At 50.4% G+C, this 10,000-nt stretch overlaps 1 protein-coding gene across 18 annotated transcripts in view; it reads left to right on the top strand.

Moving 5' to 3' along the window:
- LOC122259888 (uncharacterized) overlaps positions 1–10,000 on the top strand; it is a 205,668-nt gene that overhangs the window by 110,074 nt on the left and 85,594 nt on the right. The gene's annotated exons all lie outside the window — the stretch shown is intronic.

A 10,000-nucleotide genomic window follows, 5' to 3' on the forward strand; every position in this document is an offset into this window, starting at 1 on the left:
TCTGCATAGCATAAATATCTCGCGTCCTTGTAATATAATGGAGTGGATTAAAGAGAATGGATTTCTTTTATCGGCTATGATCGCTTGAGGATTATTATTATTGCAAATGTCAATTAGGAGTCCCGTTTCTGGAGTTTTTTTTTGTGTTTTTTTTTTCGATTGTTTTTTTTCCAACTCGTTCTTGAGCTGCAAGTCTCACGGCGGTAATGGCGCAGATGCGGTACACGGATTGCCCATTTATTTCGTTGTTTTCATCAGTCATTTTGTCTTGTTTATCATCTACTTATCTGCTTTCATATGGAACATGTTATTATGCGCCTTGAATTTTAGTATTTATTGATCTATGTGGATTTGTCTTAATCTCTCTCTCTCTCTCTCTCTCTCTCTCTCTCTCTCTCTCTCTCTCTCTCTCTCTCTCTCTCTCTCTCTCTCTCTCTCTCTCTCTCTCTCTCTCTCTCTCTCTCTCTCTCTCTCTCTGTGTTTCTCTGTCTGTCTCTCTCTCTCTCCTTCTCTCTCTCTCTCCTTCCCCTCCCTCCCTCCCCCCTCCCCTCCCCCCTTCCCTCCCCTCCTTCTCCCCCCTCCCTCCCTCCCTCCCGTTCTGAATGAATTCCAAAATAAGTATCACTCCGCCTGTACTACTCCACATCACCAAACACCAAACACCTCCGCTACCACACCCAACCACACTCTACCACACTCTACCACACTCTACCATACTCTACCACACTCTACCACATTCTACCGCACTCTTTCACACCCAACCACACCCTACCACACTATACCGCACTCTACCACACTCTACCACACTCTACCACAGTCTACCACACTCTACCACATTCTACCACACTCTACCACACTCTATCGCATCTACCACACTCTACCACCGCGTGTTGCGTGTCGAGCCAGTCAGCGAGTGACTGAGGAGGAGGAGACTGATTAGCATCACTAAATAACAGGAACCTCTTTACCTTTTTCCCTCTTAGTCTTGCTCTTGGTTTTGTTCTTGGTCTTCCTCGTTTTTTGTCGTTGTTGTTTTTTTTTTGTTGTTGTTTTTTGTTGTTGTTGTTTTTTTGTATATATTTTCTTTGTTTCTTGTTACGGACTTTTTTCTCTTGTCGTTCGAGTTTCTTTATCGTGGGATTAAGCGGCTTTGAGCGTCTGTTTTGTGTGTGTCTGTGTGTGTGGCTTTGCGTTTTTTTGTTTTTGTTTTTTTTTGTCCTTTTTTTTGCCCGCTGTGTGCATGTGTTAATTCATATACACACACGTGGCATTGATGCTGGAGGATGGGGAAGGGGAAGGGAGAGGGGTATGCCCCATCTCATCTTCCCCATCCCCCTCTCTCACCCCCCATCCCCCGCCCCCCATCCCCCTCCCTGCAACTGGCGCGTGTTCCCTGAGCCGTGGCTGTGTCCTGCCCCCCACTTGCATCGAGCTCAAGGCGTGTCCTGTGTGTGTTAGGGGGGGTTAAGGGGGAGGGGGGTGTAGGGGTAAGGGGGGTGAGGGTGTTCAGGTGTTTTGCATTTGTCGGCTCGCGTTTTTGTCAATGTTATCTTGAGGGTTATCTCCAATGGTAACAGTAGGTATATTTTTCTCGCTCTTTCTCTCTGTCTATTATTACACGCACACACACATACATACACACACACACATATATATATATATGTGTGTGTGTATGTGTGTGTGTGTTGAATCTTTCCCTCTCTTTCTCTCTCTTCAATATGCCTATTGGAAAAAAAAGGGGGGGGAGGGGTCAGGTTTCTCCAAATTCCCCTTCCTCTTTTCCCCCTCCCCCTGCATCATCCTATCCCACCCGCCCCCATCACACGGGATTCCCCCTCCCCCCACCTCATCACAAGGGACCCCCTCTCCCCCCACCCCAACCCACCCCCGCCTCTGTACAGCATAATAATGTTTTTGCTGCAGAGTTGATGTGGTTTAGATGGATGCGGCGATGTAGGAGGGGGGGAGGGGGGAGGGAGGGGCAGGGTGAAGAACGTGGGAGGAGGGGGAGTAGGGGAGAGGGCGGGAGAGAGGAATAGGGGGGGGAGGGAGGGAGGGAGGAAAGCAAGGCTGAGAGGGAACGGTGTTGTGGCAGTGTGTACATATGGCGGGAGAATTTCTTTAATTATTTCTTGTTTCTTTGATCTCTCTTTCCCTTTCTCTGTCTTCTCTCTCTCTCTCTCTCATTATATGTATATAAATATATATATATATATATATATAATATATATATATTATATATATATATATATATATATATATATATATATATGTATATATATTATATTATATATATAATATATATATATATATATATATATATATACATATATATATATATATATATATATATATATATATATATATATATATATATTCATCTTCCTTCTTCATTTGGAGAGAGAAAAAGAGAGAGAGAGGGAGAGAGAGAGAGAGAGAGAGAGAGAGAGAGAGAGAGAGAGAGAGAGACAGACAGACAGACAGAGCAAAAACGAGATTGTTAGCAAAGAAAATATATCCATATAGACAGGGCGAAAGCGAATATAGGAGAGAATTTAGGTAGTAGAAAAAATGTAGACGAAACGGAAAATAAAAAAGAGACAGATAAACGCGGTCAGAGAAGGAAAAAGACAACCAGAAAAAGTGAGCGAAAGAGCATAAGCGAAAGAAGCAGAAAAGAGAAGGAGAAGTCGACGAGTATGAGCGATCGACAGGGAGCGAGAGAGCAAAATCATACGCATGTGTCTTTCCATCGAGCGAAAGGGAGACAAAGAGTGTGTATTTATGAATAATCCATGGAGTAGAAAAGTAGAAGAAAGGAGAGAGAGACTCGAGTCTGGGCGGCCGCCATTGAAGAATATTTCCGAGCGCTTCCGCCTCCAGCTAAAACCTTGGCGGGAGACCGGCCAAAACCTGCGCCATGAAAACGCTAGTAAAACTCACACTAAAACTTGTCTGTCCTATTTCACAAATCATATAATTCACATTCGGATATCGCTCTGCTCGATAACACCCCCTCTCCCTCCGTCCCTCCCTCCCTCCCTCCCTTCCTCCTCTCTCCCTCCTTCCCTCTTGCCCTCCTGCCCCTTTCCCCGTGCCTCTACATCCATTCCCTCCCCCTCCCCCTCCCCCTACAACTCCCGGATTCGCCCACCTCCCCTTCCCTTCCCCCCCCCCCCACTCCCCTCCATCTCCGAATTCACCCGTCCTCCCCACCCTCCCCTCCCCTCCCCCACTCCCTTCCATCTCCGGATTCGCCCCCACTCTTCCATCCTCCCTCCCCCTCCCCCTCCCCCCTGGCAGAAAGTTTACACATAACCAACTTTATTTCGTATTATGGCCACTCTCACGTGCGCGTGTGTTCTGGCCCTGTGTGTTTGTGGCTGTGTATTTGAGGCTTTTGTTGTTGTTGTTGCTGTTTCTCTTGTTATTTGTTCTTATCTTGTGGATTTAGGATCCTTTTTTTTGGGGGGGGAGGGGGGAGCTTAGGAAGGAGAGCTTTATTTTCTTATCATAGATGGTTGTTAAAAAAAAAAATGAATGGATGGGAACGAGTCATTTGATGCTACTATTCCATAAATATTGCGATCCATTCATAAATTTCATTCACATCGCGTGGCCGCTGCAGGGAGTACACGTAATTTTACTACAACACCGTGGCAGTTTTGCTAATTATGACGGCTTGGATGTTGCAATAAAAGTTTTTTACTACATGCGCCACCAACGTCATCAGGAACAGCAACATCCGTGGAAATAAGAATAGTTGTAGTAGTAGCAATAGTAGGAGAGCAAGACCCCCTCCCCTCCCCTCCCCTCCCCTCCACCTCCCTAACCCGGGTCAGGCAACAGGGAGGGGGTAGGGGAGGGGAGGGGAGGGGGAAGCGCGGCCTGGGCTTCAAACTTCAGAAAATGGGCAAGTCTCTCACAATTTCCCACACGTCCTGCGCGTCGGCCGCGCTCCGGCAAGCGTGAAACACCAGGAGGAAGCCATTTTTACCCATAATCCTCTCTGGTTTTGCCCCAACACTGCGCCATCCTGCTCATCGTGTGCTTGATGCTGCCAAGCCGCCGCCGCCGCTGCAGGACATATGGGGGAGGGGGGGCAGGGGGAGGGGAGGGGATGAAGGGGAGGGGGAAGGGAGAAGGGGATAGGGAGAGGAAGGAAGGGAGAAGAGGACAGGAACGTGGAAGAAGGGAGAATGAGATAGGAAGAAAGGGATAGGGAGAAGAACGAAGGCTGAAGGGATACGGGAGAAGGAGGGAATAGGAAGAGGAAGAGGGGAAGGAAGGAGAAGGAAGGAGAAGGGAGGGGCAGTAGTGTCGAGGGTTTGGGCGAAGGTGCCTTGATGGACGATGGTGACAAGGGGGTCGATGATGATGAGGAGGTGATGATGAGGTGATGACTTGGGGTGGGGATGGGGGGGGGTGAGGGCATGCATATAGACAGATTGATCATTAGATATGTAAAGATAGACTGATAGGAAGATAGATAGACAAATAGAGAGATTGACAGATAGGTAGGTAGGTAGGCTGGTATGCAGTGAGCATATGTAAAGTGTAAGTGTATCCACGTATAGTAATCATGTCGGGGGAAAGAACTAGAGACTCGGGTATATTTACCGGAGCTAATGTGCCATGCCATTTCCTGGTATTTTCATGATCAAGTGTATATTTTTAGATATAACATGCACAAGCACAATCATGAACATAAACGCATACTCATGTGTGTGTGTGTTTGTGTGTGTGTGTGTGTGTTTGTGTGTGTGTGTGTGTGTGTGTGTATATATATATATATATATATATATATATATATATATATATATATATATATATATATATATATATATATATTAGAGTGTCTGGATTGCAGAGGCCGAAGTCCAAGAACTGCTTTTAAAATGATTCCCTCATTACTCTCTCTTATCACACTCACCTGCACATTCCACGTCAGAGAGGTCTGGCCACCCCTCCTCCCCCTCCCCCCTCCCCCCTTTCCCTTTCCCTTGACGAGTGCCAGGGGGGTTAGGGGGGTGCGAGAGGCATGGGGCATGAGGGGAGGGAGGGGGGGTACCCTGGGGACACCGGCAGCAGCAAATGCCGTGAGCTCGAGAGACTGAAAACTCTGGACTCAAAAATGTGTCTCAAAGTTTAATTAGTGAGGGCGTCCGTAACCCCCCCTCTCTCCTCCTCCTCTCTCCTCCTCCTCTTCCTCTTCCTCTTTCCCCTCCTCCTCTTCCTCTTTCTCCTCTCCCTCTCATTCTTCATATCCCTCTCTTTCTTCATCTACCTCCCTCTTCATCTCCTTCGCTTTACCACCCCGTAGTTGCGTGGGAAGTGGAAAGATGATGAGAATGTATGTGAGAAAGAGAAGAATATAGAAGTCGGGAGAGAGAGTGGAAGAGAGAGCAAGAGAAAGAGAGAGAGAGAGAGAGAGAGAGAGAGAGAGAGAGAGAGAGAGAGAGAGAGAGAGAGAGAGAGAGAGAGAGAATGAGAAAGAAAAGAGAGAGATAAAAGAGACAGAGAGAGAGAAAGAGAGAGGGGGAGAGTGAGAGAAAGAAAGAAGAGAGAGAGAAAAGAGACAGAACGAGAGAGAGAAAGAGAGAGAGAGACAGACAAACCCCAAGACGAAGCCGAAGCCAGGGTCCAAAGAGGCGTGTCGCGGATCCGGAAGATGTCTCGTTTTATAATCCGGCTGCGTTGTCGTTCCGGCCGAAGAGCGTATTATTCTGAAGGGAAAACCTAAGGAAAAAGATTTACCCAAAATGTCAGACTAATAAAATTAATGGCATGGTTCTTGCGCTGTGTTGTTTCATATAGCCGATGTCTTGTGTGGTTTCTAAGAGATTGAATTCTTTTTTTTTTTTCTTTCTTTCTTTTCTTTTCTTCTCTTTTTTTATGTTTTACTTATGCGAATGAAGGGACTGTGAGTTACAGGGGAGGGGGGAGGGGGGGACTGACATGTTAGGATGAAAAGTTTTTAGTTTTTCAATCTTTTCTCTTCTTATAGAAGGGGAAACGATGGTGAAGCTACTCTGATTATTGACGATCTTTTTATCTCTTCCTTCCTCGCTCTCTCTCTCTCTCTCTCTCTCTCTCTCTCTCTCTCTCTCTCTCTCTCTCTCTCTCTCTCTTTCTCTCTCTCTCTCTCTCCTCTTCTCTTCTCTCCTCTCTCTTCTCTCTCCTCTCTTCTCTCTCCTCTCTTCTCTCTCTCTTCTCTCTCTCTCTCTCTCTCTCTCTCTCTCTCTCTCTCTCTCTCTCTCTCTCTCTCTCTCTCTCTCTCTCTCTCTCTCTCTCTCTCTCTCTCTCTCTCTCTCTCTCTCTCTCTCTCTCTCTCTCTCTCTCTCTCTCTCGCCTCCGCCAGGGACCGGCCGCCCTGACCGAGCGCGCAGGGACAGAGGTGACATATGTTCCGACCGGCCCTTAGGGACTCGCTGGCGGGACCTGTGATTCCAGATGTTTCCGCGGGATCCCTCGCCTGGATGCTGCTGCTGGCGGAGGCGGCGGGAGGAAGATGAATCACTCGCTGAAACATGAATCCATTTTAGTCAGCGTCGAATGTCCGTTTTGCGCCCGAAGGAGTCCCCGATGGCGCGGCGCCGACGGCCGATGGAGGGGCAAAGGCGCTGCGTGAGGACAGCACAGCGTCTCGCGTGTTATTAAGTGAGTGTTTTACTCCCCGTGTGGCTCGCTTTGTCCTCGCAAAATCCACCATGAAGTTATCAAAACCCTTGACTCCATCAGGTCAAATATCCGCCATTGAGAGGCGCTCAACTATGCTCAAATACGGCCATTCGCGCGGATTAGCCAGTTGCCAGCTACACCTTTTCCCCCGATTCTCTCCCTTTGTCGCGCGCTGCTTTGGTGCGCTCGAGTCCCGCGGCCCTTAATTCGCCATAATTCATTTTTCACCTCTGTTCAGCGCCCTTATCGAAATAAGGAGGAGAGAGGGAGAGAGAGAGAGGGAGAGAGAGAGAGAGAGAGAGAGAGAGAGAGAGAGAGAGAGAAAGAGAGAGAGAGAGAGAGAAGGAGGGAGAGAGAGAGAGAGAGATCAGAGGGATCAGACGTAGCGGCGAAAAGGATCAGAACTCAAGAGGGATCAGTGGTTAACAAAAGAAGATCGTTGACTCCGGACGATCCAATTGAGGGAGGGATCCAAGCCTCTAAATTCTCACTTCACGGCATTTTGTGTTCATTGAGACTCTATTTGCTTTCTCCCTCTTGACGTGACGACTATATTTTCTGATTCAGTCTCGCCCGATAAAGCTGTGGAACCGTCAGGGTTGCAGATTTTTTTTCTTTTTCTTTTTTTTCTTTCCTTCCTTTTTTTCGTTTACTTTTACTTTATTTGTTGCCGTTCTCTCGATTCTCAAAGGTGTAAATGGAGCGACGGGCGATGTTGAATAATGGTATTTTAAAGTGTGTTTTGTAATTCAAGCTTTATTGATAGGAAAGCATTTGCGATGAATAGATGGTATATATACGTTTTTCATTAACCGTCTCATAAGAGAAACTAAGAAACTAAGCCATCTTATGAGAGCAACTTTAAGAATTTATGATTACACTGTTGCTGCCTTTGTTACTTGTGTGTGTGTGTGTGTGTGTGTGTGTGTGTTTGTAAGCAAACCCCACATATTTTTTTCTAAATCTGTTCTGTCTTGAGCCTCCCCATCCCCCGTCCCCCCTTCCCTGCCCCTATTTTCGGACCCCCCTCCAAGCGCGGTCCGCATCGGCTTGCAAGGACACTCGTCGGCAAGCTGGATAATTACAAGAATTAATTACACATTACTTAGTCGGGACTAAGTTAAGCGCAGCGGACCCTTTGGTGAAGTCCCGGGCCGTCGCGGGCGCAGCGCCGACGCGGGCCAAGACAGAGGTACGCAACACCGCGCCGATTAAGGTTATCGGCCCGGGATCTGGGCGTGTAAAAAGGAGCCTTAGCGGCAGGATGCCGGATAGCGCGTCCTGGGGCCCGCCTCCGCCTATCCTTCGCCGCCTTTGAGTCCCTGCTTGCTATGCGGCCGCGGACGCAGCGTCTTTAGGGCTTGAATGAGAAGTGAGGCCTTTCGGGACCGCGCGCCAATTTGCCCTCCCGGGGAACGCCTCGGAGGAGGGCGGGGGAGGGGGGGGAGTGGGGGCACATGGAGGAGGGCGGGGGAGGGGGGAGGGAGGGAGAGAGAGAGAGAGAGAGAGAGAGAGAGAGAATGAGAGAGAGAGACAGAGCGAGAGAGAGAGAATGAAAGAGAGAAAGAGGTAGAGTGAGAGAGAGAGAGAGACAGAGAGAGAGAGAGAGAGAGAGAGAGGTAGAGAGAGCGAGAGAGAGAGGCCGATAAGAAGAAGGGAAGGCAAGAAATCCTCCGAATTCCTTTTGTGTTGTTGCTCCTCGTTATCTTAGGCGACGAGACTCGTTCCCTTGTTCTCCGAGATCGCAGCCTCCTCGCCCTCACCTCGTTGCTCCGCTCATTCAACATTCAAATGAGTCATTGTTTGCATTAATTAGCTTCTCCCAGGTATGTGTGCGCGTCCAGGTGATCTGCGGCAGGTAGATTCCTTCCTTCCTCCCTCTCCGTCTTCGCCCCTCCCCGTCTTCATCTCCCTGCCCCTCTTCCTCCTCCGCTGAGGGATATTGTCTTTCGGGCGAGATGCGCGGAGAGAGAGGGGGCTTTCTCGATTTATTGATGCGAGGGAAAGAGAGGAAGAGAGAGAGGAAAAGAGAGAGGGAGAGAGAGAGAGAGAGAGAATGAGAGAGAGAGAGAGAGAGAGGGAGGGAGAGAGAGTGAGAGAGAGAGCGAGAGATTGCATTTTGCATCGCTTATCTGCAATCTCGGTTTTATGGAAGGGGTTTCCAGTGTATTTAAAACAGCTATAAACCGCCCGGCGTACGATCCGTCCCTTCAAGCGGGCGATCAGATACCGACCTTCCACAAGAGCGCGCGTCCGGCCTCCTCCGATAGCACAGGCGATACGAGCGCACGCAGGCCCTGACAATGAAGCCTCGTCAATGGCGCTCAACCTTAAGCAAGTTTTAGGCCGGGTCGGGGTGCGCTGCGGCCCGACGTGCTGATGAACTCTGCGCTGTGCTGAGCACCGCTGCACGAAGCGTCTGCAGCCTCTCTGCCCTTGGTGGCCATGACGCCGGCGTGATGGCGGCCGGGAGTCCACTCGGAGGGCGTCGCAACGAGGAATTCGACGGAGATGCCGAAACACTGGCTCATCTGGTGCCGCCCGCGAGAGTGAAGCCACGGCTTGGGTCTGCGATGATTCCGAGGGCGGATTTGCTGCCTTGGAAGCAGGCGCCGCAGCCCCGGCCGCAGCAGCGAGGCAGGTGTGTCCGAGGGCGGTGCAGTCGGGCTTCGTGGCGGCCGCAGCGAGCCACGGCGGCTCCCCGCTGCGCCGCTGCACATTGGGATCTGTGTGACAGTATCACGACCCCCTTATCTCTCGGGGTCGTGATCGGGAATCACGAAATATCCGCGGTGGGCGGCGGCGGCGGCGGCGGCGGTGGTGCAGCAGTCGGCAGCGCGAGCGAGCACGGAGCACAGTGGCAGCGAGGGCCATCGGGGGCGGGGTGGCACTCGCGCCGGTGCATGAGCCCGCCCGCCCGGTGCCATATCTGGCTGTGGTTGCCATGGCTACGGGATGGTGGGCCGCCGGGCGACACTTGATTCCCGCCCCGGGCGGTCACGTGGGATGACGTCAGGCGTCAGGAGCCAATGGAGGGCGGCGGAGGGGGGCGGCGGGCGCGGGGGGGCGGGTCCGTGGGCCCGAGCGCGGCGCTGATTGGTCGGCGCCGCTCCCACCAGCCACACTCAATTATCCCAGCTGAATCGCCCGACACCGACTGGAAACCGTGATTTAGCGGGAAAGATATTCAAATAAGGACGACACAGTTGGTCAAGCTTGACTAGTGCTAACATCGCCAGCAGCGCGGTGCTCACGCTACGGCCAGCGAGCGTGACGGTGACAGTGTGACCGTGTGTGTACCCCGTTACCAACAGTTACC

Source organism: Penaeus japonicus, unplaced genomic scaffold (genome assembly GCF_977035675.1).
Source record: "Penaeus japonicus unplaced genomic scaffold, GWHDUDI00000001_assembly GWHDUDI00000038, whole genome shotgun sequence".
Taxonomy (NCBI): Eukaryota; Metazoa; Arthropoda; class Malacostraca; order Decapoda; family Penaeidae; genus Penaeus; species Penaeus japonicus.